The sequence below is a fragment of the Phacochoerus africanus genome, chromosome 11 (assembly GCF_016906955.1).
Source record: "Phacochoerus africanus isolate WHEZ1 chromosome 11, ROS_Pafr_v1, whole genome shotgun sequence".
Lineage (NCBI taxonomy): Eukaryota > Metazoa > Chordata > Mammalia > Artiodactyla > Suidae > Phacochoerus > Phacochoerus africanus.
The window spans coordinates 48,495,293-48,521,798 of NC_062554.1; the positions used below are offsets into that span (position 1 = coordinate 48,495,293).

At 38.6% G+C, this 26,506-nt stretch overlaps 1 long non-coding RNA gene across 1 annotated transcript in view; it reads left to right on the forward strand.

The window, feature by feature from the left end:
• LOC125111188 (uncharacterized) overlaps positions 1-26,506 on the forward strand; it is a 219,506-nt gene that overhangs the window by 130,418 nt on the left and 62,582 nt on the right. Inside the window, exons 4-6 of the long non-coding RNA XR_007130840.1 lie at positions 1,597-1,678; positions 12,134-12,206; positions 13,270-13,404. This is a non-coding gene — a long non-coding RNA (uncharacterized LOC125111188). The remainder of the gene's footprint in view (positions 1-1,596; positions 1,679-12,133; positions 12,207-13,269; positions 13,405-26,506) is intronic.

A 26,506-nucleotide genomic window follows, 5' to 3' on the forward strand; every position in this document is an offset into this window, starting at 1 on the left:
CACTTAGGTTGATTCTGTATCTTGGCTATTGCAAGTAATGCTGCTATGAACATGTATCTTTTTGAATTAATACGTCTATATTCTTGAATGTCCCATGAACAGTTGAAAATAATGTGTAGTCTGTTCTTGTTGGGGGAGTATTTGTCAATGTCATTTTCATTAATTAATTGAAAGCATTATTCAGTTCGTCTATATTCATGCTGACATTTTGTCTAGTAGTTCAATTACTGACAGAAATTCTGAAATCTCCGACTATATTTTTGAATTTTTCTGTTTCTCTGTTCTGTTAGTTTTTGATTCAGGAATTTTTTGCAGCTCTATTTTTTTTTTTTTTGGTGCATATACATTTAAGATTATGTCTTCTTAGTGAATTAACCTTTTTATTATCATGTAATGTTTTTATCTTTAGTAATTTTCTCTGCTCTGAAGCTTATTTTGTCTGATCTTAACATAGTTTCTTCAGCTTTCTTTTGATTTATGTTTGTGTGTTTTTCTTTATCATTTTATCTTTAATCTACTGCTATAATTATATTTGAATTGAGTTTTTTTTTTTTTTTTGGTCTTTTTTGTCTTTTTAGGGCCACACCCATGACATATGGAGATTCCAGACTAGAGGTCAAATCGGAGCTGTAGCGGCTGGCCTATGCCACAGTCACAGCAACCCAGGATCTGAGCCATGTCTGTGACCTACACTACAGCTCACAGCAATGCCAGCTCTTTAACCCACTGAGCATCCTCATGGATACTAGTCATGTTCGTTAGCCACTGAGCCATGACAGGAACTCCCCTGAAGTGAGTTTCTTAGAGATAGCATATGAGTGAATCATGATCCACCCCCTCCACTTTTTTTTGATGTCTTTGGAAGATTCCCTTTTAATGGATTTTCTGACATGATTTAAACCTGCATTGAACTTTGGGATTTATGTTTGTTCTTCCTGTTTTACCTTCCTATTCTCTTTCTCCTATCTTCATGTGGGATACCTGAACTTTAAAAAAATTCTATTTTAATTTATCTAGTTGTTGTTTTAATGTATCTATTTCTATAGCTATGTTAATGATTGTTTTGGGGATTATGATATACATACATAACTTTTTTGCAGTTTACTAGTATCAACATTTTACCTCTTCAGATAGAATTGTAAATACCTCATCACCATTAGGTTCACTTCCCCTTTTGCCTTTAGGATATGGTTTTTAAATTTTTTTTTAAAATCGTGTATACAATTTTTAAAAGTTACTTTCTATTTATCGTTATTATATGATACAGTTGTCAATGTTACATTAAAACTATATAAGACAGTGTTATAACTTTAATTATCAAATGCAATTAAAAAACTCAAGAGGAAAGGAATTATATATTTACCTATATATTTGCTCTTGGCATTGCTTCTTTTGTTCTTAATGCTAGTGGATTTCTTCTATTACTATTTCCTTTTTGCCTAAAGAGTTTATTTAGCCATTCTTTTAAAGTACGTTGGCTGACAACAGATTCTCTTTGCTTTTCTTCATCTGAGAATGCCCTTATTTCACCTTTATTATGGAAGGATATTTTCACTGAATATATAATTCTAAGGTGACAGTCCTTTTTTTTTTCAGGACATGAAAAATGGTGTGCCACTTGCTTTTGGCCTCCATGAATGAGGAATCTGTCATCACTCAAATCATTTTTCTTGGAAAGGTAATGCACATATTTTCCTTGCTTTTAGTCTTTGAATGTTTGATTATGATGTGTCTTGACATGGAATTTTGGAGTTTATTTTGTTTGGGATTCACTCAGTCTCCTGAATCTACAGGTTTATGTCTTTCGCCAAATTTGATAAGTTTGGGGGCCATATTTCTTCAAGTACTTTTTTTCAAGCCCACTCTCTTTCTCCTCTCCTCTTGAGACTTTAATGACAGAGATGTTAATTATTTGTTATCGTCCATAGATGTCTCCTCCTTCCACCAGAAAAAAAAATTCAAATACTCAGATAATTTATAAGTGAGTTCAAGGAAGAGATAATCCTTGATTTATACAATACACAGGGACACATATTTTTCATAGTTATGAAGGAAATTGAACCTTGATTCCAAGATTCAGGTAAAGGCAGCACCATTAAAAAAAAATTATAGATACCTTTTATTTATGAACACAGATGCAGAGATGTAAGTTATAAGCCTATCAAAATAATGTATTAAAAATAACTCAGGCGTTCCCATCGTGGTGCAGTGGTTAATGAATCCGACTAGGAACCATGAGGTTGCGGGTTCGATCCCTGCCCTTGCTCAGTGGGTTAACGATCCGGCGTTGCCATGAGCTGTGGTGTAGGTTGCAGATGAGGCTTGGATCCCTTGTTGCTGTGGCTCTGGCGTAGGCCGGAGGCTGCAGCTCTGATTGGACCCCTAGCCTGGGAACCTCCATATGCCATGAAAGTGGCCCAAGAAATGGCAAAAAGACAAAAAACTAAAAAACAAAAAAACCTCATAAAGTACAATTTTTACCTTAAGTGAAAGGAACAAAATTCATGTGATTATCTCCATAGAGTCAGGAAAGGAAAAAAAAAAAAAGCTGATCAAGTTTAAATCTACTTATAATTTATAACTATCAAATAACAGGAGTTAAAGGGAATATCCTTAATAAGATAAAGGATATTAAAAATGACGTCAAACATCATGTCCAACAGGAAAACTTTAAATGCATAAGACTAAAAGAAGGATATTCATCATCATTATTATTGCTCAGCACAGTATTGGCGGCTCTGGCCAATATAAGAAGAAAAGAAAAGATCTCAAATGTATAAAGTTAGGGAAAGGAAAGAGAAAAATGTTGTTATTCATGGATGATAAGGTTATCTACAAAGAAAATGTTAGAAAATCAGGCTGTTAGTATTAATAAGAGAGTTCTATAAAAATGATAATGATCTATACAACAATTAAGCAATTTCAAAAGATAGACAATAAAATACCACTTAAAATATCATTAAAACCTATGATGGACGAAGGAATTAATGGAACTCTAAAGTTTTATGTGAAACATTTGAAAACTCAAAAAAATATAGAATAGTTACACTGTGTATGTAGCTGCAATGAGTTAATTCTGTTAATATTTTTTCTTCAAATTTATTTTATATTCAATGAAATTCAAGTTAATTAAATTTCCTACAAGGTATTTTTGGAAAAAAAGGCAAATTTAATATATAAAATTAGGATTCATGAATGAATGAGGCCAGGGCTAAGGGAATTTTCATAAAAGAGCTAAAGGCATGGCTACTATATGATGTATAGCATATAAAGACATACAATAAGGCATAAGTATTTAAAACAAAATGGTGTAGTGGAACAAGAAGAGACAAAAGAGAACACATAGTTTAAAAAGAGGTCATGTAGGAGTTCCTGTCATGGCACCGTGGTTAACGAATCTGACTAGGAACCATGAGGTTGCAGGTTCGATCCCTGGCCTTGCTCAGTGGGTTGAGGATCCAGCGTTGCTGTGAGCTGTGGTGTAGGTCGCAGACGTAGCTCGGATTCTGTGTTGCTGTGGCTCTGGCATAGACTGGTGGCTACCATTCCAATTAGACCCCTAGCCTAGAAGGGGGAGGGAGTGGGATGGACTGGGAATTTGGGACTAATAGATGCAAAGTATTGCCTTTGGAATGGATAAGCAATGAGATCCTTCTGTATAATACTGGGAACTATATCTAGTCACTTATGATAGAACATGATAATGTGAGAAAAAAGAATGTATACATGTACATGTGACTGGGTCACCTTGCAGTGTAGTAGAAAATTGACAGAACACTGTAAACCAGCTATAATGGAAAAAATAAAAATCATGATTAAAAAAAGATTAAATAAAAAAAGGTGTTGAAGAAATAGCAAAGTTACTGTGGCTTGATCTGAGGAAGTTAAGGTGGAGAATAAGAGGAAATGAGATAAGAGAGAGAAACGAAAGGCAGATAACAAGGACATTGTATGTATTTGAAGAATTTGGATTACACTCTGAATAGGATGGAAAGCCATTTGAAGAAAATGTTTTGCGGAAGGAGTTCTGATGGAAATTAGGTATGCTTATAGCCTAAGATTCAGCATTTCCACTACTGGCTAAATTCCACAGGAAAACCTGTATACAGATACCTAAGACATATGCAAGAATTTTTTTTTATTTTAAATTGAATTTATTTATTTATTTTTTGATGAAACTGAGGAATAGGAGGCAATTGAGGCATCCTTCATTAGAGGAATGAATAAGTAAAACCCTTTCAACAATCAGTGCAATGAAGAACTACATATAACTTCTAAATAGCTCAGAATGAAAGAAACAAAAACAGAATGAGATCTATGGCAATATATACACATATAAACTACAAATATACCAAAGGCAATACTACCTTTCAAATATACCCAAATTTCCAAGGATATAGACCACTTAATGTGATTGCCTTTGAGGAGGTAATGAGAATGAAATGAGAATTGGGGATATAAAATAAAAATAAATTTTTAGAAAGAGAAAAGGCTTATGGAGAGGCTAAAACAATCATCGGCAATATTACATTTCCTCCGTCACAACCAGCAGTCTATTTCCCTCTTGAAAAAAAAAAAATCAAGAACTTTTTTTTTGTTATTATAGGGAATTTTGAGTAACAGCAAATCTCTAAGTAGCCATCACACAGCTTCCAAAATCATCAGCTCATGGCCAGTCTATGCCCATTTGCACCCTCATTCATTTTCCTCTGCTCGCTTTTATGCATTTTTTTGAGCATTTAAAATCAACTTTTTAAAGATGTAATTTACATATCTAATAAAATACACCCATTTACATGCATATGATTTAAATGGTATTGGATTTTATTCTGGTAAGCAGTTAATTTACTTCTGGATCAGCTTTGTTCTTTGAGGCTTATTTTTAAGCTTTGTTAGGGTGATTTTGGAAATTTTACTCTACAATGATTTTAATCCCACTGTTAAAGCATGATATTTCTGTGTCTCAATGAAATTTTCTAAGTGTTCAATGAAGTCTCTTATTGGTCTGGATAGGATTTGAATGTCTCCTAGTCCTGTGTGTGTTCTGGTAGCTGTTCAGTTTCTAGTTCCCTGGTACTTGATTGTTCCTTAGTAATTGTTCTTTACCAAGCCTTGTGCAGTCTTATCCTCTGCAGCCACAGTTTAGTGTTCATACAAAACTCTAGGAGATCCCTTCCCAGATTTCTGGAGTTCTTTCTCGGCACAGATCCCTTCTCTCAAGTAAATCAACTTGAGTATTTCAGCCACACCAGCTTCCCGGACTTGGAGTTCTGTTTTCTCAACAAAAATTCTTTGCTCTGCTAAGGACCTTGCCTCCTGGCTTTATGTTCTGGAATATGTCTTCAGACAAAAAACAAAAGCTATCGTTAGGCTTACATTTTTATCTTTTCTCATTGGGTCACAGTCTGTATTTGTTTCCTATATTTTGACCAATTTTCTAGTTATTAAAGTGAGGGATCTAGTCTGATACCACTTAGTCTATCACAGCCAAAAGCAGAAGTCTCAGAAATCTTGGGTAGTAAGCTTTTCAGAAGAATATTTAGACCATAGCAAGGGCTGTGATATATATTCTTCTGTTCAATTATTTTTATCTGTATAGAACTATCAATTATTTAGGGTTATGCCAGATTTTAAACTACTCTTACAGTATTTTGAAGCAAATATCAGGCATATATTATTGGTAAATATTTTGTAAATGTAAAATGTACCCTTTAAAGACAGGGATTATTAGAAAAATTATAATTCCATGATAATAGCTAAAAAATTCAACAATTTCTCATTAAATATACAATGTTCAAATTTCCAGTTGATTGAAGTTTTTAAAATAAAAAAAAATTTTTTTAAATAATCAGAATTCAGGGAGTTCCCATCATGGCTCAGCAGATACAAATTTTACTAGCATCCATGAGGATGCTGGTTTGATCCCTGGCCTCACTCAGTGGGTTAGGGATCTGGCATTGCCATGAGCTATGGTGTAGGTCGCAGATGCAGCTTGGATCCAGTGTTGCTGTGGCTGTGGTATAGGCCAGCAGCTACAGCTCCGATTCAACCCCTAACCTGGGAACCTCCATACCCTGAAGATGAGGCCCTAAAAAGACAAAAAAATTTTTTTTAAATCAGAATTCAAGATTCACAAATTGTCACTGTTGTATCTTCTAAGTCTTTGTAAGTCTCCGTGTTAATTTTTCATTTCTTTTGCATTTCTCTTGACATACATTGTTTTCGGACTGTAGCATTTCCCACACACTTATATTTTGCTGATTGCATCCCTATGGTGTAGTTTAACATGTTAGCTTATTAAATTATCCCCACTAACTACTAGTAGTTGGAGGAAGAATTGACTGTTTACAATCGTCCATGTTTCCTTTCAGGTTGTTCCTCTTCATTTTGTAAGTTCTATTTTTTTATCACTTCCACAAAGTTTTTTCCCACAATTTACTAATCAGACATTTCCTTCTTTACGTTTTGGTTCCTTATAGTTTTCCTCTTGATGTTATATATAACCTACATTTTAACTTCCTCTAGTTAGTCAGCTTGTTGGATTTGAAATTACTGGGCAAACCCCACTGTCCAGATTTATCTGCATGATACAGAGGAAAGGTATATGATATACTGGATACCTTGTTTATATCATGGAAATGCTTGGATCCCCAAGCAGACGTGAAGGCCAAATGAAAGTAGTACACGTGTTGCAATTGTTTCTATGTGCGCATGTTCATTTGACTGTTGCTTGGACTATGTGGCTGTTTTAAGATATGTCAGTCTCTCTTTAGTTGCTTAGTACAAAGCTTACTGTTAACCTTTAAAACAGGTCAGTTTAAAAGTCCAAGAGGCCTTTCTTAAATTTCATCTGCAGTTTCGAGACACTGGAAGAGCCTTGGATTTTAATCAGAAACCCTGGAGTTAGGCTCTGGCTCTTATTCCAAGCCTTGGTAAACCACAACTACCTGAACCTTTGTTTCTATATCTTTAAACCAGGGATTATAGTACCTATTTTAAGCAACTCATGGGGCTATTGTAAAAAAGAAATAGTTTTTTTTTTGTTTTTTTTTTTTGTCTTTTGGCCACACCCTCGGCATATGGAGGTTCCCAGGCTAGGGGTCTAATTGGAACTGTAGCTGCCAGCCTACGCCAGAGCCACAGCAACACCAGATCCGAGCCTCATCTGCAACTTACACCACAGCTCACGGCAACACCAGATCCTTAACCCACTGAGCAAGGGCAGGGATCCAACCTGCAACCTCATGTTTCCTAGTCAGATTCATTTTCACTGCGCCACAACGGGAACTCTGGTTGGTATTTTTGAAATTGCTTTATAACAGTACTGTCTAATAGGAATATAATGTGAGCCACAGAAGTAATTTATATTTTTCTAAGCCACATGACAGAAATGTTAGAAAAGTCCAGTGAACTTAACTTTAATGATATATTTTATTCAACCCAATATAAGCAAAATGTCATTTCAACAAGTGACCAATACGAAAAAATGATTAAGGAGATATTTTACATTCTTTTTTTTAACTTAGTTTTTGAATCCAGTGTATGTTACACTTTATAGCACAGCTCAATTTGGATCCTGAATATATATTTAGATTACAAAATATTTATAGTTAAGTAAAATTTCCCAATGTAAAAAGGTTTTCAGTAATGGAATCAAGTATTGGTTTTTAAATTAAAATTCATTAAAGTCACGAGGGGCTTAGAGTTCCTGTTGTGGCTCAACAGAAAAAAACTGACTAGTACCCATGAGAATGCAGGTTCCATCCCTGGCCTTGCTCAGTGGATTAAGGATTCAGCATTGCCATGAGCTGTGGTATAGGTTGCAGATGTGGCTTGGATCTGGCGTGGCTGTGGCATGGGCCGATGGCTACAGCTCTGATTTGACCCCGAGCTTGGGAACTTCCATATGCAGCAGGTATGCACCCCCTCCCCCCACAAAAATTAAAACCACATAAAATTAGAAATTCCTTAGTCCTGCCAGCCATATTTCAAGTGCTTAACAGCCATATGCAGCTAGTGGCTACTATATTGGATAATGTCACTATATCAACTATTGTGCTTTATGTACCTGACAGCTTTTACAGACATTCTTAAATCTCAGTTGGATGTTACACTGTTTGTTTCACTTTGGGCCTCTACATTAGAGAGATGAATTTCCTTTGCTTTGACCTACAAAAGAATTTCCCAAGGAAAACCTCCCAGCTTTCCTGACAACTGGACAACAGATTGCTTCCATTTCAGTAATCAGAATTTATTTTGTCTAAAGAGTCTCTACACTTTCTGGGAAATAAATACATCTCTAAGAGTAGAGGAAAGATGACCAAAATAGACTGTTTTTAAAGAGCTGAAAAATCAATTCCTGGTAGTAATGCAATCTGGAATACATGAAACCATTAGCGTAGGGAGCCCACAGCAAGGTCAGGATCTATTCTGAGCTGTGGAGAATCGAGTTCCCATGTGACTTCAGTGCATTACCAAGAACAGATTGTGATTCTGGGTAAGACCAAACCCATCATCTCAGGGTGAGGAGCAACACATGGGGTCACCTCAGGTATCTGGGATCTCCTGGCAGAGGTGAGTCAGGGCAGTGGGGCAATGACGAAGGACACTCTACCCCAAGCATCTTTTCTTTCATGAATGCATCACAGAATTTGGTTCCAAGGCGTTACTTTCCTCCTCCTTACTTGAATAACTAGGAACTCTTCACAGTTCTTCTTGGTCCCCACGGAGAATCTTTGATCTGAAAGAGCCTACAGCATTCAGTTAGCTTGGGTTGTTTTATCAAACACTTATCTAGTACTTGCCACATCCCAGACATGTTCTAAGCCCTTTACCTATATTAACTCATTTAATTCTTGCAATGAATTTACGAGGTAGAGAGTATGATAATGGCTACAGATGAGGAAACTGAGGCAGAGGAAGCTTAAATAACTTGCACAAAGTCATACTGGTAGTAAGTGATGAGGAAGGGATTTGAACCCAGAAAATATAGGTTACTGACTCAGTAAACCCCATGGCCTGTGCTACTACTGGGTGTAAATCAGAAGCTAGATTTCCACGCCCAGCCCAGAGTCACCCAGTCATTAGGAACTCAGAGGACACTTTCCCTAATTAACTAGTGAAAATGGGGAGGAGCTTGGAAACCCATCTACCTCTACAGCTTTGTCTTGCTCCCACACTCCTCTAAGTGCGGAGGGCTTCCATCTCCACGGCCTCTAATACAATTCAATGCATCTTCCAAGGGGAAGTATGTCTTAGTCATTGCATTCCCCTATCATGAAGCCTTTGCCTTCTATCACTCAGTAAATATTCATTACTAATTCATTACTGCTTATGTATTTCTAATTTTGAATAGAAATATATTACATTGGAAAATGCACTGCAGTGGATTTCAAGAAACTTGAATTCTAGACTTGGTTCTGTCACCAACTATGTACATTTGGGCAATTTATTTCCTCTCTTTGAGCCTTAGTTGTCTGTAATTGGATGAGATAATCTCTGAGGCCTCATGACATTTATGGAATAGGCTATTATTTGCTCTGAATTGATAGACACAAAAGGTTGTTAACAAGTCCCTGAAGGGTGTTTCATACATTCTGAGATTGCTCCTGGGCTACTGGGTTAAGGTTCTTCTCGACAGGAACATAGGAGAGGGGTCAGCAGAAGCAGCCACTTAAGATGGGCTCAGGCTGGCTGGTTGGTTGTGCTTTAAAATTCAAGCCTGCTGAAAGCTTGGATCCTTAAGGAAAGGGCCCTGCATGAAGGGTGGTTTTGATGGAAGATGGCAGTAGGAAACAGAAGGGATGATTCTGTCCTCAGTGCACTTCATATGTGATAAGAATCTCTGGCTAACTAGGCTTCCTTCAAGAACACCCTGGAAATAGCATGCAGATAAGAGGTATGCACATACAGGTGATAAGGCAGTTGAAAACAAAAGATAGCAAGTGTGGGTGAGATGGCAGAGAAGTTGGAACCATTTAATGTTGTTGGTGGGAATGTAAAATGATAAGCCTACTCTGGAGCACAGTAGGGTAGTTCCTCACAAAATTAAAAAACAGAACTACTCTATGATCCAGCCATCCCACTTTTGGGGGGATATACCCCAAAATTAAAATCAGGATCTTAAGACAACTGCACTCAAGCATTCACTGCAGCACTATTCACAATAGCCAAGGTATGGAAACACTCCAGATGGATGGATAAAGAAATTATAGGATATACACACAGTAGTATTTTCAACCTTTTTTTTTCTTTTCTTTTCTTTTTATGGTCATACCTGCAGCATAAGGAAGTTCCCAGGCAGGGGGTTGAATCAGAGCTACAGCTTACACTCACAGCTAGATCCAAGCATCTGTGACCTACACCACAGCTGACAGCAATGTCATATCCTCAACCCACTGAGCAAGGCTAGGGATCAAATCCACATCTTCATAGATGCTATGCCTGGTTCTTGACCCACTGAGCCACAATGGGAACTTCTAGTCAGCCTTTTTAAAAAAGGAAATCCTGTTATTTTTTATGGCTGAGTAGTATTCCATTGTGTATATATACCACATCTTCCTAATCCAATCATCTGTCAATGGACATTTGGGTTTTTTCCATGTCTTGGCTATTGTGAATAGTGCTGCAATGAACATACGGGTGCATGTGACTTTTTCAAGGAAAGTTTTGTCTGGATATATGCCCAAGAGTGGGATTGCTGGGTCATATGGTAGTTCTATGTATAGTTTTCTATGGTACCTCCATAATGTTCTCCACAGTGGTTGTACCAGCTTATATCCCCACCAACAGTGCAGGAGGGTTCCTTTTTCTTCACACCCCCTCCAGCATTTGTTATTTGTGGACTTATTAATGATGGCCGTTCTGACTGGTGTGAGGTGGTATCTCATGGTAGTTTTGATTTGCATTTGTCTAGTAATCAGGGATGCTGAGCTTTTTTTCATGTGCTTGATAATGTCATTTGCAGCAACGTGGATGGAACTAGAGACTCTCATACTGAGTAAAGTAAGTCAGAAAGAGGAAGACAAATACCATATGATATCACTTATTTCTGGAATCTAATATACGGCACAAATGAACCTTTCCACAGAAAAGAAAATCATGGACTTGGAGAATAGACTTGCAGTTGCCAAGGGGGAGGAAATGGGATGGATAGGGTCCTTGGGGTTAATAGATGCAGACTATTGCCTTTGGAATGGATTAGCAATGAGACCCTGCTATGTAGCACTGGGAACTATGTCTGGTCCCTTATGATGGAGCATGATAATGTGAGAAAATAGAATGTATACATGTATGTGTAACTGGGTCACGATGCTACACAGTGGAAAATTGACAGAACACTGTAAACCAGCTATAATGGAAAAAAGTAAAAATAATTATATAAAAAAATAAAAAAAAAGAAATATTGCCATTTTGGACAACAGTGATGAACCTGGAGGACATTATGCTGAGTGAAATAAACCAGCTACAGAATGCCAAACACTGAATGTTACCCTTTAAATGAGACCAAAAATAATCAGACTCACAGAAGCAGAGGATAGAATGGTGATGACCAGGGGCTAAGGGATGGGGGAAGTGAGGAAACTGTTATTCAATTGGTATAAAATTTGAGTTACACAATCTGATTGTGCTCTAGAGATGTGTTTTACAACCTAGTGCCCAGAGTTAACAATTCGTGCTGCACTTGAAATTTTGTTAAGGAGATCTCAAGTATTCTTACCACAAAAACCAAACAAAAAGCAGAGGGACACAGGGAAACTTTTGGCGGTGATGGATATGGTGGTGGTTTCCTAGGCAGTTTTGGATATATGACCACACTAATCAAACTATACCCATTAAATATGTGCAGTGTTTTGTGTATCAATTATACCTCAATCAAATAGTAAAATTAAAAAGTAAGGTATTATGGTTTTCAAGCCAGAAAAAAAAAAAAGATTGGGTCTGTCTGGATCACTTAGAATTAACATTCAACTTTAAGAACAAATGAAGAGGGTTAGAAGGCAGGAAATAGTGGGATTAGATTAAATATTTGCCTGGGTCAAATAGTTTCAAAGTCCCTAAATGTCAAATATAAATTTTTAAGTTACGAAATAATGGATTTTAAAAGTTCATGTATTTTAAAATTACTTCTCAGGGATGTATCCTACTTATCAGAGCCATAGAAGAGGAATCAGTCTCACATCCCCACCCTGGATAAAGCAACGCAGGTTTGTTTTTGTTTTCATTCCTTTACTGGCACATGCTGGAACAAACCCTGGCTTCTGAACCATGGGATCCAAACTCCAGGTCTTTCACAGCCATGGGGAAGGTGCCACTTGAGTAAATCACTTTACCTTGCTGGATCTTAGTAACAGCTTCTGCGAAATGAAGGGATTTATTATAAATCCTCTCTAATAGCCCTTTCAGCTGGAGAAAAGGTGACAGATATCTTCCTCCTCTAGATTCTAAACCCCTCAAAGGCAGGAGCTGTGCCTTGCATATCTCTGTAGCATCAGGTGCCAGCCAAAGGTCCTGGCATATACTAGGGGCTCAATAAATGTCAGTTGAATTGAACTGAATTGGATACATGAGGAAGTAGGAAATAAGAACTAGAAAGGAAAAAAAAAAAATGAAAGCAAGCTTTTCCCTCTCTCCGTGGGCAAAAGCTGGAAGAGACCATTTTCGTAACAGGAAAGGACATTCTATCACCGGAGCAGCAGAAGCCCCTAAGGTGTGTAAATGCTTTGGGGGAAGGTTATTGATTATAAAATAAGAGATTGCTGATAAATTACAAAGCCCAGATCTAACAAAAATGGAGGCACAATGTTAAGCCTCTACATATAATAATACATAAAAAATCAGTGGAAAAGCTCCCAAATTATAGCTTACATTTTCAAAATGTAAATAATATTTTTGAGTAGGTAATGCATAAATGTAAAAGATTTTTAAAGCTTTTATTAGAAATATCAATTTGGTCTTTTTTTTTTTGCTATTTCTTGGGCCACTCTTGCGGCACATGGAGGTTCCCAGGCTAGGGGTCTAATCGGAGCTGTAGCCGCCGGCCTACACCAGAGCCACAGCAACACGGGATCCGAGCTGCGTCTGCGACCTACACCACAGCTCACAGCAACGCTAGATCATTAACCCACTGAGCAAGGGCAGGGATCAAACCCGCAACCTCATGGTTCCTAGTTAGATTCGTTAACCACTGTGCCACAACGGGAACTCCTCAACTTGGTCTTTTTATAAGCCATTCGTTATTCAAATAAAAATTTACTTTCCTTTTGAAAGTGACCTTGGAGCGGAAACACCAGTTAGCCTGTCTGATACTGTACCACCTGGGACTGAAGGCCAGACCCCTCCAGACTGCTGCATAGTGGGACGGCAGGGGAAATGTTGGCATCTTGATGGTGAACCATGAGTAAGGTAAGGGTGACATTAGCCCATTGTACAGAATGGGAACCCAAGGCCTAGAATGGAGACAGATTTGACAAAGTCACTTAGAGGGACACTGGTGGAACCCAGTTTGGAAAATCAGCTAGCCTCTCATTGGGTTCTTTATTGATCACGCCTTCCTGCCCAGGGCAGTTTATTTGAAAGGGACGCTCACTACAGTCCTGGGGTCAGGAGCCAAGCACCCCAATGGCTCAGTGCCTGCTGGAAGAGGCAAGAATGTTTCTCTGGCTGAGGCTTATGACAGTTTCCGAGGAGAGCCAGGTTCGCTTTGGAGAGGAGCACATTGGCATCTTTGTTCCCAAATGGGTCACATTGCCTCATGTTTATTGAATTCTCTCCATCACAAACTTGATCTCTGAGTCCCAGGAAGGAGGGCTTGCTAGCTAGCAAACATGCAAAGCTGAACTTTATTGACTCTGGGTAAAAGAATCAAAAAAGGGAAGTTAACTTTTCACTCATTCTCTCCTCAAAGCCATCAAAAGAATTATGAAATCTTTTCAAGATCAAACACGGAGGTTCTTCACAAAGGTTGTCGCTGTGAATTAATCTGCAGATCTCTCCTCATCTCCCGCTGTGCAGAAGCCAGGGGTGGGGCAGGTCGCCTCCTCTCTGCACAGGCGTAAAGGCCGTCCAGGACCCTGTTCCCTGCTTCCTGCGTTCCCCATCTTCAGCGCACGTGGTCCATATCTCAGGCCCTGTTACATCTGGAGGGTTAGAGGAACTAAAGCTGGAACGCAGGAGTAGGGACCCACCTGTTCTGTCCAAATAAGAGACTATTAAGACATTTGGACGAGGCACCTTTTGAGAACGTAATTCTGGAGAAAGGCACTCATCCCCCAATAGACCCAGTTTATTTTCCTGACTTCTCTCCCTCCGTGACACCGCTGCCTCCATGCACTGACTACATTGTCTTTTATTCTCAGTGCTCCCAACTTGCTCCAATCATCACGTTTCTTAAACTCCTTGAAAACCAGCTTGTTAGAGCTGTCTCCAATGCCATGCAGTTCTAACTTCCTCTGATTAATTGGGAGGCTTGGCAATGTGTGAGTATGTTTTAGAAACTGTGCCGTGGGTGATTATGGCACTGAGCAAGCTCCCTTCTTTAATATTTCATGATGAGCTATTTTCTACTCTTAGAGGTAGATTGGGGGAAGGGGCAGTGTGTAGCCATTGAGTGTATTTTCATCTGTCCTTTTTGCCATGTGTTGCTAAACTACTTGGCTCCCCCTCCCCCCCCCCCCCCCCACCTTCAGCCAGAAAAATAAGTGAAGAGAAGGGAAGACCATTGTTCTTTAGGCAGGTGCTAAAAGGAAGCGTTGCTAAATGATCCAGGCAGCTTGGATCCTCTGCTCCCTTTAAAGAAGACACCGCTGGGGATGTGTGCATGGTGATTCATTATAGGCGGCAAAAATATCTGTGATCCAATGTGCTGCTGCTGAGCCTTCTGCCCTCCTGTTTTGCAGAGTTAATGATAAAGGCCAGTACATCCTGGCAAACCTAGTCTAGGCTTAGGTGTTTCTCCATTTCCCTAAATACCCATTTTCTGTCTGGTCGCCAGGCAGCTAATCTAATCTACTTTATTTTGCTTCTTGTAATTTCATTATTGGGTGTAACCTTGTCCCAAAGTCTGGGACTGTCACAGCCATGAAGCATCTCTAATAGCCTTTTACAGTTAGTCCATTGATTCATTTACCCATTAAATATTTATTTGTAATCTTTGTGCTGGATGTTGGTTATCCAAGGATGTTTAAGACAAATACATCCCTCTGTGCTTTTGAAGGGTACTATCGAGCCTCAAAGGTGTTCATTGAACAAGAATTTGCAAATGTGATGGGCATGATGCCGATATGCAGGGAGCTATGGAGTCACGTCAGAGGAGACTTCACCTAGAGTGCGGATGCGTCAGGAATGGCCTCTCTGACAAAGTGCCATTTAACTTGAAGGGAAGGAATGAGCAGCGAAGAATCCATGAAGAGAGGAGTCACACATGTGAAGGGTCTGAGGTAGAAAGGGGTATCCTGTGTTGTAAGTAACAGAAGGCCAGTGTGGTGGCAGCAGAATAACGACCAATGGTAACTTGGCATTTTATGAACCTGGCCATGTTCAAAGCAGTTTACGTGTTTAATTTTTGTAACCTTCACGGCAAGTCTTTGATGAGGTCCTGAGAACACAGAGGAGTGAACTAAGTTAACTAACCCAGGGTCATACGGCTGGGAAGTTCCATAGCTGGGATATGACCAAGACAGTCTGGAGCCAACCCCTGCCCCCTCTGAGCACAGCACCACACTTCAGAGATGGCAAAGCCAGGACAGTCAAGGACCACATCACTTGATTTAGGAAGTCTGGAGTAAGATCATAAGTTAATTTAGACCACACTGAGAGTTCAATACAGCACCCAGGTCTTCTCCATACTAACTTCAATTTCTTTCTTCATGTGGAAAATTGGGGGAACCCACCAAGAATCTGACTCTATGTTAGGCACTGGAGAACCATAAGAAGAGATCAAATTCATCCTTAAAGGGCTAATAAAGTCCCCATAACTTTGAGGGAAAGAAGAGGTTCATGTGGGGTAGAGAGCTGAAGGGTTCATGGAGCAAGCTGAACTCTTGAAGTGACCGAGTAGGAATCATTAGGGTCTAGACTGAGGGAAACAGTGGAAGCTTGTCCACATCTTTCCATTCTTTTATTTTTTTCAGTATATACTGATTACGTAGTTTCTCCATGGTTTTGGGCTAGGGATCAAGATGAGTGCAGTGAATTGGACAAATAAAATAGAAACCAGCATGAGGAGGGCACAAGCGTGAGAAAGCTTGTGACTCTGGATAACACAGAAGAAGCCAGTAGGCACCCAAGAAGCATGTGGAGAGTTCACGGGGGCTGAGCTTAAGAGGAGGGAAATGGGGATAGTGAGATAAAGCAATTGATTGTTCAAGGTGCTATCAGTGTCAGATGAAAAAAAATTTTCCCCTGACAGATGAGAAGCCATTTCTAGCTCTTGTGAAGGAAAGAAAAAGAATTCATCTCTAGAATGCTTTGCTGGCAGTTGTGTGAAGTCCACACTGGACAGCAGTGAAACACAAGTGTTAATATAATGTCATGTCAGGTGGGAGAAGGCTCAAGGAACAGAAAAGTAGGTCTAAATGTCTTTCATTTCTCACGTGCCTTGCATATCCTTTAAGATGGTAGTTGCTGGGAAATTAGTATGCATTCTCATCCTTAGAAGTCAGGATTAAATCAGTTTCTCTTTGTTTCTAAAAGTACACAAGACTTTTGGCTGATAGGTCAGTTTTATTAACCAAAAACTACCTTTAAACTTGGCACTTCTTCATCCAAAAACAAACATAATATTCACTCTGGACTGCCCTGAACAGAGTAAGAGCAATGAATGTAATTTAAGGAGATGGTCTTTAATTAAAAGAGCTACTTGGTAAATTTCAATGGGTGCCTTGTTTTGACTATGCATTCTTTTCCATTTGAATATACTTTTCCAAATCCTCTTATTTGTTGGAGGGTTTATCATGTTTGGCTTTTACCTGGTAAATTTTTATTTAATCTGAGAGAAGGCTGTGTCAGGTTAACTGTAATTCAGGCTGGGCACGTGCTGGGTACTCTAGCTTCAAAGTGTATAGGAGGACGCTGAGTCCCAAGGAGTCAATGCAGGCTGTTGTGTGGTGAGCTCTCAGGGTGACAGTTTGGTGCCCAGCTTATCAGGGCAGTCAGGAGAGTGAAGGGTGGTTTCTTTTCTTTTTACTGGCATACACTTTAAGCCTGCCTCCTCTAAGTAGCTCCTCTGGGTGGTCTTTTCTCCACTCTGTGTGTATATTTTCACTCTTAACACAGTGTCACACATTTTGTTGGTTGGCATTATTTAGGGTGTTGGTTGAGGTGCTATAGCAATAAGTGAATGCTGCCCATAGTCAAACAGGTCAAGCAAGAATCATTGTACTGTTCTAGCGACCACCCTGCATTGCTAACTGTCACTTGCAGAGCTAATGCAAAGGCATGAACATGTTATCTGGTTTTGCCCTCAAATATTTTTTCCATAGTATCACAGAATTTTGGAACTGGAAGGATCCTTATGGATGGTAAAATGTATCCCTGCTATTTATCGACAAGGAAACTGAGACATAGAAAATGGGGCATGGAGGCCAAAGGCCACAGGGCTAGTGATGAAGTGCCTGGTTTAGAATACCAATTTCCAGACTATGGTCTCTCTGAAAACCTCACCACCTAAAGTTCTCATACTTTATGAATGAAGAAACATGGACTTGTAAGACTGGAGACTTATTGAGTGTTTTTAAAAAAAAAAGCAATCAACCTAGAAATCATGTGCATAGATCTGTCTTCAACTCAGGTCTCTGGACTCCCAGATCAGAATCATTCAACCATTCTATGGTAGAGGTATTTGGGGACTGTTTAGATGCATTTGGAAATGCATCTAAACAGGTAGAGGTAGAATTAAACAATTAAAAAGTTTCCCCAAATGCCATGCTCTGTAGATCCTGACCCTTTTAAACCCTGACCCCATCATCTGGTTGCTGTCTATATTTGTCTTAGACATGTCAGGGAACTGCAGAGAGTGGGGCTCAGAGTGTGCTGAGATAGCCCCCAGGTTAGATAGTTCAACATAATACTACCAGTCACCAGAGTTAATTACTTCAGACGTACAGCTTAAGTATAGTCCATGAGTCAGATCTGTACCAATTCCTGGAAATGAGGCTTAGATGATGAGAGCTTGGGGAGGCAAGAGTTCTAATCCCTTGGTCCCACTGGAGGGGAAATGGGGATCTAGACCTACCCCTTCCAACTCTCTGACTGCAGAAGCCTCACATTGCCTCCACGCAGGACTGCTGGGGGCTGCCCACTTCGGCATCTCCTCCTCTCCTGTCTTCCCTGGGCAGCACTTTGTATGCTGGAATATTCTTCCCTGTCTTCTCACAGTATCCCTTCTTTCAGCTAAGGTGGCCTCTTTTGTGTTCCAGAGCTATCTTCTGCTCTCCTTCATGACTATCAGGGGTCTTACCCGTTGGTCTATTTGGGGACATTACTGTAAATATGGTGAATTTATCATTTGTGGGATTTGCACCTCTATTAGTCAGCTAAGGCTGCCATAACAGAATGTCACAGACTGGGTGGCTTAAACATCAGAAATTTGTCTTCTCATAGTTCTGGAGGCTGGAAGTCCAAGATCAAGGTGCTGGCAGGTAGGCTTCTCCCAGGACCACTTTCCTTAGCTTTCAGAAAGTCACCTTCTTAGAATATCTTCACATGACTAAGTTTTCTCTCATCCATGGTATATGGCTCTTCTGATGACACCAGTTGTACTGGATTAAGGCCCCACTCTTAGGACCCCATGTAACCTTAGTGACCTCCCTAAAGCCCTCATCTCCAAATATAATCATACTGGGGGTTAGAGCTTCAACATGTGAATTTGTGAGGACACAAGTCAGTTCATAACAGGCCTGCAAGTCATTCGTTTCTAATAAAGTATATGCAGACTTACCCCAGAGCAGTAACTCTCTAGAAGCAATAATGGAAGGCATGACTACAGGCAAATGAGGGAAGTGTTTTGGACAGAGACCCCTACTCCTAAATACACATCTCCTACACTGCTTACAAATAAAGCTAGATATGGACAACTGAAGTTTTGCATTCCCAATCTCCTCGTGATGGGTAAGTGGAGTGGTAAAATCTCCAGGATCATAACTCCCGAAGCTGTCCAGTTGGCACTTTCAGTTGGTGCAGAGAATTACCAAAGGGAGGTACCCATATTCCTCACAAGCAAGTCAGTTTTCTTTTGTTTGATGACTTGAGTTTCATTTTAAATATTTTCAAAAGTAGAAAGATGTTTATGGGTATCTGCATTCATATACAAATAAATGTGACTATGTTATGTATACCTGGAAATATTTTCTTTCATTGTGAGCTTTGAGAGGGTTAGAAAAATTCATAGATTAGATCAGATGCTGGAGACTAAGGTCACCATAATCTGGGGCTTCATTTTGCCCCATGAGACCATCTACTATGACACTGAGCCAAACATCCCCGCATCAGGCACTGATAACCTTGATAATAGCGAACAGTGAGCCAGCAGCGCTTTAATCGATTGTCACTGTAACTCTACGAGGATAGTGTTATATTATCCCCATTTTATGGAGTGGAAAGCGTGGCATGGTTTGCTCAAGGTCACAGTTCTACTAAGTGGGGAAGGGGTGAGTATCTATCAGCCCTCAAAATCCAGATACATTTGTGGTCACTCTGAAGAGACAAAACACAAACATTAGAAATGAAAAACAGAGGGCTAATCTGTGTAGTTGACTCAGTGCTGTAGCCTTTGAAGGAATCATTTGGAAGATAAATTGCTGGAAAAATGCCTGTCAAAGAGACTTTACCTGAACCAAGCCTTGAGACACAGGTAGAATTTATTTTTTTAATTACTTTTATTTTAAAAAATTTTCATTGGAGTACAGTTGACTTATAATGTATTAGTTTCAGATGTACAGCAAAGTGAATCAGTTATAGATAGACATATATCCATTCTTTTTTCCCATATAGGTTATTACATACTATTGAGTAGATTTCCCTGTGCTATACAGTAGGTCCTAATTAATTATCTATTTTATATACAGTAGTGTGCATAAAATATGGGTAGAATTTAGAGGAGGACAGAGGTGGGGAAAAGGTGTCTGCAGAACTGGAGGCAGAAATGGCAAATTGAAGGCAGGAAAGAGAAAGAAAATTGGCAGGTCTTTGAGAAGTAAGAATGAAAAGAGGAGGACAGAGGTGGGGAAAAGTGTCTGCAGAACTGGAGGCAGGAATGGCAAATTGAAGGCAGGAAAGAGAAAATTGGCAGGTCTTTGGAAGTAAGAATGAAAAGAGGCTGTGTTCCTATTTGTCAAGATTGGGGTGCGTGCATCTTTTTGAATTATAGTTTTTTCCAGATCTATGAACTCTACCCAATATTCTGTGATAATCTATGTGGGGAAATAATCTGAAAGAGAAGGGATATGTGCACATGTATAACTGAATAACTTTGTTGTACAGCAGAAATTATCACAACCTTGTAAATCAACTATATTTCGATAAAACTTAAAAAAAAAAAAAAAAGGTTGGGAGTTCCTGTAGTGGCTCAGCAGAAACTAATCTGACTAGTAAGGTCAACTAGTAGGTTGCCGGTGTAGGCATGAGACTGTAGCTCTGATTGGATCCCTAGCATGGAAACTTCCACATGCCACAGGTGCAGCCCTAAAAAGCAAAAAAGAAAAGATTGGCTCTGGATTCCATCTTGAAGGATAAGCAAAGTTCTCACTGAATCTTGGAAGGTGGGTGGGACTTGAGCTGGTAGATGTTCATGAACAGCAGTTCACCTTGGTCAGACATGTGACTCTTGAGTCAACTGGTAGGAATTTGTATGTGAAATCTATTTTAATAGCAAAAAAGCCACCAGCCCTTCTGCTTACTGAAAAATAATAATTAAACATCAAGAAAAAAACAAAACAACAACAAACCATGACATTTTTGTAGCTTTGTTCTCTCTTGGGTGCACATGGATTTGCATGGAATTGTTCTTACTTACTGGGAGCTATAGTCTGAGTGAAAGTGTGAGTCATAGTTCTGTCTTCTCTGAGCCAGAAAAAAAAACTTCCTATGCAATCAGTAATATTATGTTCTCAACAAAAGACATGCTTAACATTGTCAGTTCAGACTTGAGGCTTTCTATGTATGAGTTACCTTGAAGTCATTTAACTCCCATCCATAGAATGAAGAAGTATAAGAAGATGACCTCAGAATTAATTATTTTTCAACATATGTATCTTCATTCTTCATGGGTTTACCTGACCTATGACTTTATTTTTAAAAGATTATTGAAATATAGTCAATTTACAATGTTGTATTAATTTCTGCTATATAGCAAACTGATTTAGTTACACACACACACATATATATTTTTTTTCTGTAATGGTTTATCACAGGATATTGAATATAGTTCTCAGTGCTATTCAGTAGGACCATGTATACCCATCCTATGATAGTAGTTTGCATCTGCTAATCCCAAAATCCAAATCCTTTGCTCCCACATCCCCTCTTCCTCTTGGTAACCACAAGTCTGTTTTCTGTCTGTAAGTCTGTTTCTGTTTCATAGATATATTCACTTGTGTTGCATTTTAGGTCCCACATATAAGTGATATCATGGTATTTGTGTTTTGCTTTCTAATTTTGCATAGTATGATAATGTCCAGGTCCATCTATATTGCTGTAAATGGCATTATTTCATTCTTTTTATGGCCGAGTAGTATTCCACTGTGTGTGTATGTATATACACACATACATACCATATCTTCTTTATCCATTCATCAGTAGATGGAAATTGAGGTTGCTTCTATGTCTTGGCTATTGTAAATACTGCTGTTATGAGCATTGAGGGTGCATGCATTTTTTCAAGTTTTGTCTGAATATATGCCGTGGAGTAGAATTGTTGGACTGGATCATGTGGTAACTCTATTTTTAGGTTGCTGAGGAACCTCCACAATATTTTCAATAGTGGCTGCACCAATTTACATTCTCTCAACAGTGTAGGATCGTTGCCTTTTCTCCACACCCTCTCCAGCATTTCTTTTATGTAGACTTTTTAATGATGGCCATTCTGACAGGCGTGAGGTGATAGCATATTATAGTTTTGATTTATATTTCTCTAATAATTAGTGATGTTGACCATCTTTTCATGTGCCTCTTGGCCATCTGGATGTCTTCTTTGGAGAAAGGTCTATTTAGGTCTTTTGCTCATTTTTCAATTGAGTTGTTCGTTTTTTTGCTATCAAGTTTTATGAGCTGTTTGTATATTTTGGAAATTAAGCCCTTATCAGTCCCATCATTTGCAAATATTTTCTCCCATTACGCTTGTCTTGTCATTTTGTTTATGGTTTTCTTTGCTGTGCAAAACCTTATCAGTTTGATTAGGTCCCATTTGTTTACTTTTGCTTTTATTTCTATTGTTTTAGGAGACTGATCTAAGAAAACATTGCTATGAATTATGTCAGAGAATGTTTTATCTGCAGTCTTTTCTAGTTTTATGGTGTCATGTTTTATATTTAAGTCTTTAAGTCATTTGAGGTTTTTGGGGGTTTTTTGTTTCTGTTTGGTTTTTTTTTTTTTTTTTTTGCTTTTTAGGGCCACACCCCAAGCATATGGAGGTTCCCAGGCTAGGGGTTGAGTTAGAGCTACAGCTGCCAGCCGACACCACAGCTCACGGCAATGCTGGATCCTTAACCCACTGAGCAAGGCTGGGGATCAAACCTGCATCATCATGGATCCTAGTCGAGTTTGTTAACTGCTGAGCCACAAAGGGAACTCCTTGAGTTTATTTTTGTATGGTGTGAAGGTGTGTTCCAACTTCTTTGATTTACATGCAACCATCCAACTTTCCCACCACCACTTGCTAAAGAGACTCTCTTTTCCCTATTGTGTATTCTTCTATCTTTTGTCAAAAATCAGTTGACCGTAGGTGTGAAAGTTTATTTCTGGGCTCTCTGTTCTGGTCCATTGATCCATATGTCTGTTTTCGTGCCAGTATCACACTGTTTGGATTTCTGAAGCTTTGTAGTATTATCTGACATCTGGGAAGTTTACACCTCTTGCTTTGTTCTTTTCCCTCAGAATTGCTTTGGCAGATATGAATCTTTTGTGGTTCCATATAAATTTTAGAGTTATTTGTTCTAGTTCTGTGAGAAATGTCTTGGGTAATTTCATATGGATCACATTAAATCTGTGAATTACTTGAGGCACTATGGCCATTTTAAAAATATTAATTCTTCCAATTTAAGAGCATAGGATATCTTTCCACTTCTTTGAGTCATCAGCAGCTTCTTTAATCAGATTTTATAATTCTCACTGTAAAAGTCTTTCACCTCCTTGATGAGGTTTATTCATAAGTTTTGCTTGCTTGCTTATTTATTTATTTATTTATTTAACATTTTAGGCCCTCACTCATGGCATATGGACGTTCCCAAGCTAGGGGTTGAGTTGGAGCTGCAGCTGCCAGCCTATGCCACAGCAACACCAGATCTCAGCCACATCTGTGACCTACACCACACCTCACAGCAACGCGGGATCCTTATCCCACTAGGCAGGGACAGAGATCGAACCCACATCCTCATGGATGCTAGTTGGGTTCATTATTGCTGAGCCTTAACACGAACTCCTATTCATAAGTATTTTTTAATGATATTTTTTATTATTTATTTATTTATTTATTGTCATTTTGCCATTTCTTGGGCCACTCCCGCAGCATATAGAGGTTCCCAGGCTAGGGGTCTAACTGGAGCTGTAGCCACTGGCCTACGCCACAGCCACAGCAATGCGGGATCCGAGACACATCTGCAACCTACACCACAGCTCACGGCAATGCCAGATCCTTAACCCACTGAGCAAGGCCAGGGATCGAACCCACAACATCATGGTCCCTAGTTGGATTCGTTAACCACTGTACCACAGTGGGAACTCCCAATGATATTTTTTAAAGTGATTTTTGGAGTTCCTGTCATGGCTCAGTAGAAATGAATCCGACTAGTATCCATGAGGACACAGGTTCAATCCCTGGCCTCACTCAGTGGGTTAAGGATCTGGTGGTTTTGTGAGCTGTGGTGTAGGTCACAGATGTGGCTCAGATCTGGCATTGCTATGGCTGTGACGTAGGCCAGCGCTACAGCTCCAGTTTGACTCCTAGCCTAGGAACCTCCATATGCCAAGAGTTCAGCCCTAAAAAGACAAAAAGAAAAGTGATCGATTTTTAATTTCCCTTTGTGATTTTTCATTGTAATGTAAAAAAGTACAACAGACTTCTACATGTTAATCTTGTATCCTGCTACCTTGATGAATTTGTTTATTCTAGTAGATTTTGCATGGAGTCTTTAGGGTTTTCTGTATAGAATATCATATCATCTGCATAAAATGCCAATTTTACCTATTTCTTTCCAATTTGAATCCCTTTTCTTTTTCTTGTATGACTGCTGTGGCTAGGACTACCAAACTATGTTAAGTAGAAGAGCTTAGACTAGGCATCCTTGTCTTGCTCCAGATTTTGGTGGAAAGGCTTTCAGCTATTCACCATTGAATATTATATTGACTGCTGGTTTGTCATAAATAGCTTTTCTTATGTTGAGACATGTTCCTTCTATACCCACTTTGGTGAGAGTTTTTATCATGAAAGATACTGAATTTTATCAATGCTTTTTCTGCATCTATTGAGATGATCATGTGCTTTTTTGCCTTTTTTTTCTTGATATGGTGTATCACATTGATTAATTTGCATATTTTGGACCATCCATGTGATCCTGGGACAAATCCTATTGATAACGGCGTATGACCTTTTTAATTTGGTTTTTGGGATTTGATTTGCTAACATTTTATTGAGAATTTTTTGCATCTATATTCGTCAAAGATACTGGCCTGTAATTTTCTTTTTTGGTCTTTGTCTGATTTATTCTTTTGAAAGAGTTTGAGAAGGATCAGATCAGTATAAGTTCTCCTTTGTACATCTGGTGGAATTCCCTACTGAAGCAATCCTGTCCTGGACTTTTATTTGCAGGGAGATATTATTATAGTTTCTGTTTTACTTCTAGTGGTCAGTCTGTTCAAATGATCTATTTCTTCTTGCTTTAGTTTTGGTGGGATGTATGTTTCTAAAAAGTTGTCCAGTTCTATGTTGTCCAATTTGTTGGTATATAATTTTTCATAGTATTTTCTTAAAGTTTTTTTTTTGTGTGTTTCTGCAGTATCAGCTTGTATTTCTCTTTTATATCTTATTTTGTTTATTTGGTTCCTTTCTCTTTTCTTCTTGGTGAGCCTGGACAGAGGATTTTCAATTTTGTTTACCCTTCCAAAAGACCAGCTCTTGGTTATGCTTATTTCTTTCTATTGTCTTTTAAATTTCTATTTTATTTCCTCTCTGATCTCTCTTATTTCCTTCCTTCAGCTGACTTCAGGTTTTGTTTGTTCTTCTGTTTCTAATTCTTTTAAGTGGTGGGTTGGGTTGTTTATTTAATATATTTCTTGTTTTTTTGAAGAAGGCCTATATCACTATGAACTTCCCTCTTAGGATTTCTTTTGCTGTAGCCCAAAGATTTTGTATGGTTGTGTTCTCATTGACATTGTCTAGAGTTATTTTTATGTTACCTCTTTGATTTCATTATTGACCCATTGATTCTTTTAGTAGAATGTTGTTTATTCTCCATGTAATCTTTTTTTTTTTTCTCATTTCCCTTTCCATGCTAGATTTCTAGTTTTATGCCATTGTGGTCAGAAAAGATATTTTAAATAATTTCTATACTGTTAAATATATTGAGGCTTTTTTGGTATGTGTTCCTGGTACACAATCTATCCCAGAGAATATTCCATGTGCATTGAAAAAGAATACATAGTCTGTTTTTTTGGGATGTAATGTCCTGAAAATAATAATTAGGTCTAACTGTTCTGTTGTGTCATTTAGGAACTCTGTTGCCTCATTTATTTCTGTCCGGAAGATCTGTCCATTGATGAGAGTGTGTTGTTAAAATCTTCTACTATTACTGTATTCCTGTCAATTTCTCCCTTTACGTCTGTTAGTATTTGTTTTATGTATGTAGGTGTTCCTATATTGGATGCGTAGATATTAATGAGTGATCCTTGAATTGATACCTTTATCATTATGTAATGTCCTTCTTTATCTTCCTTTATGCCCTTTGTTTTAAAGTCTATTTTGTTTGATATGAGTATTGCTATCCCTGTAGTCTTCTCATTTCCATTTGCATGAAATATCTTTTTTCATCCTTTCACTTTCAATCTATGTGTGTCCTTTGCCCTAAAGTATGTCTCTTGTAGGCAGCATATTTTAGACTCTTATTATCCAACCTGCCACTCTATATCTTTTGATTGGAGCCTTCAGTCCATTGACATTTAAGGTAATTATTCATAGATATGTATTTATAGACAATTTAAACCTTGTTTTCCTGTTGATTTTTTATTTCTTCTTTGTTCCTCTCTCCTTTTTTTCACTTTTGTAGTTTGATGGTTTCTTTTGTATTATGCTTGAATTTTA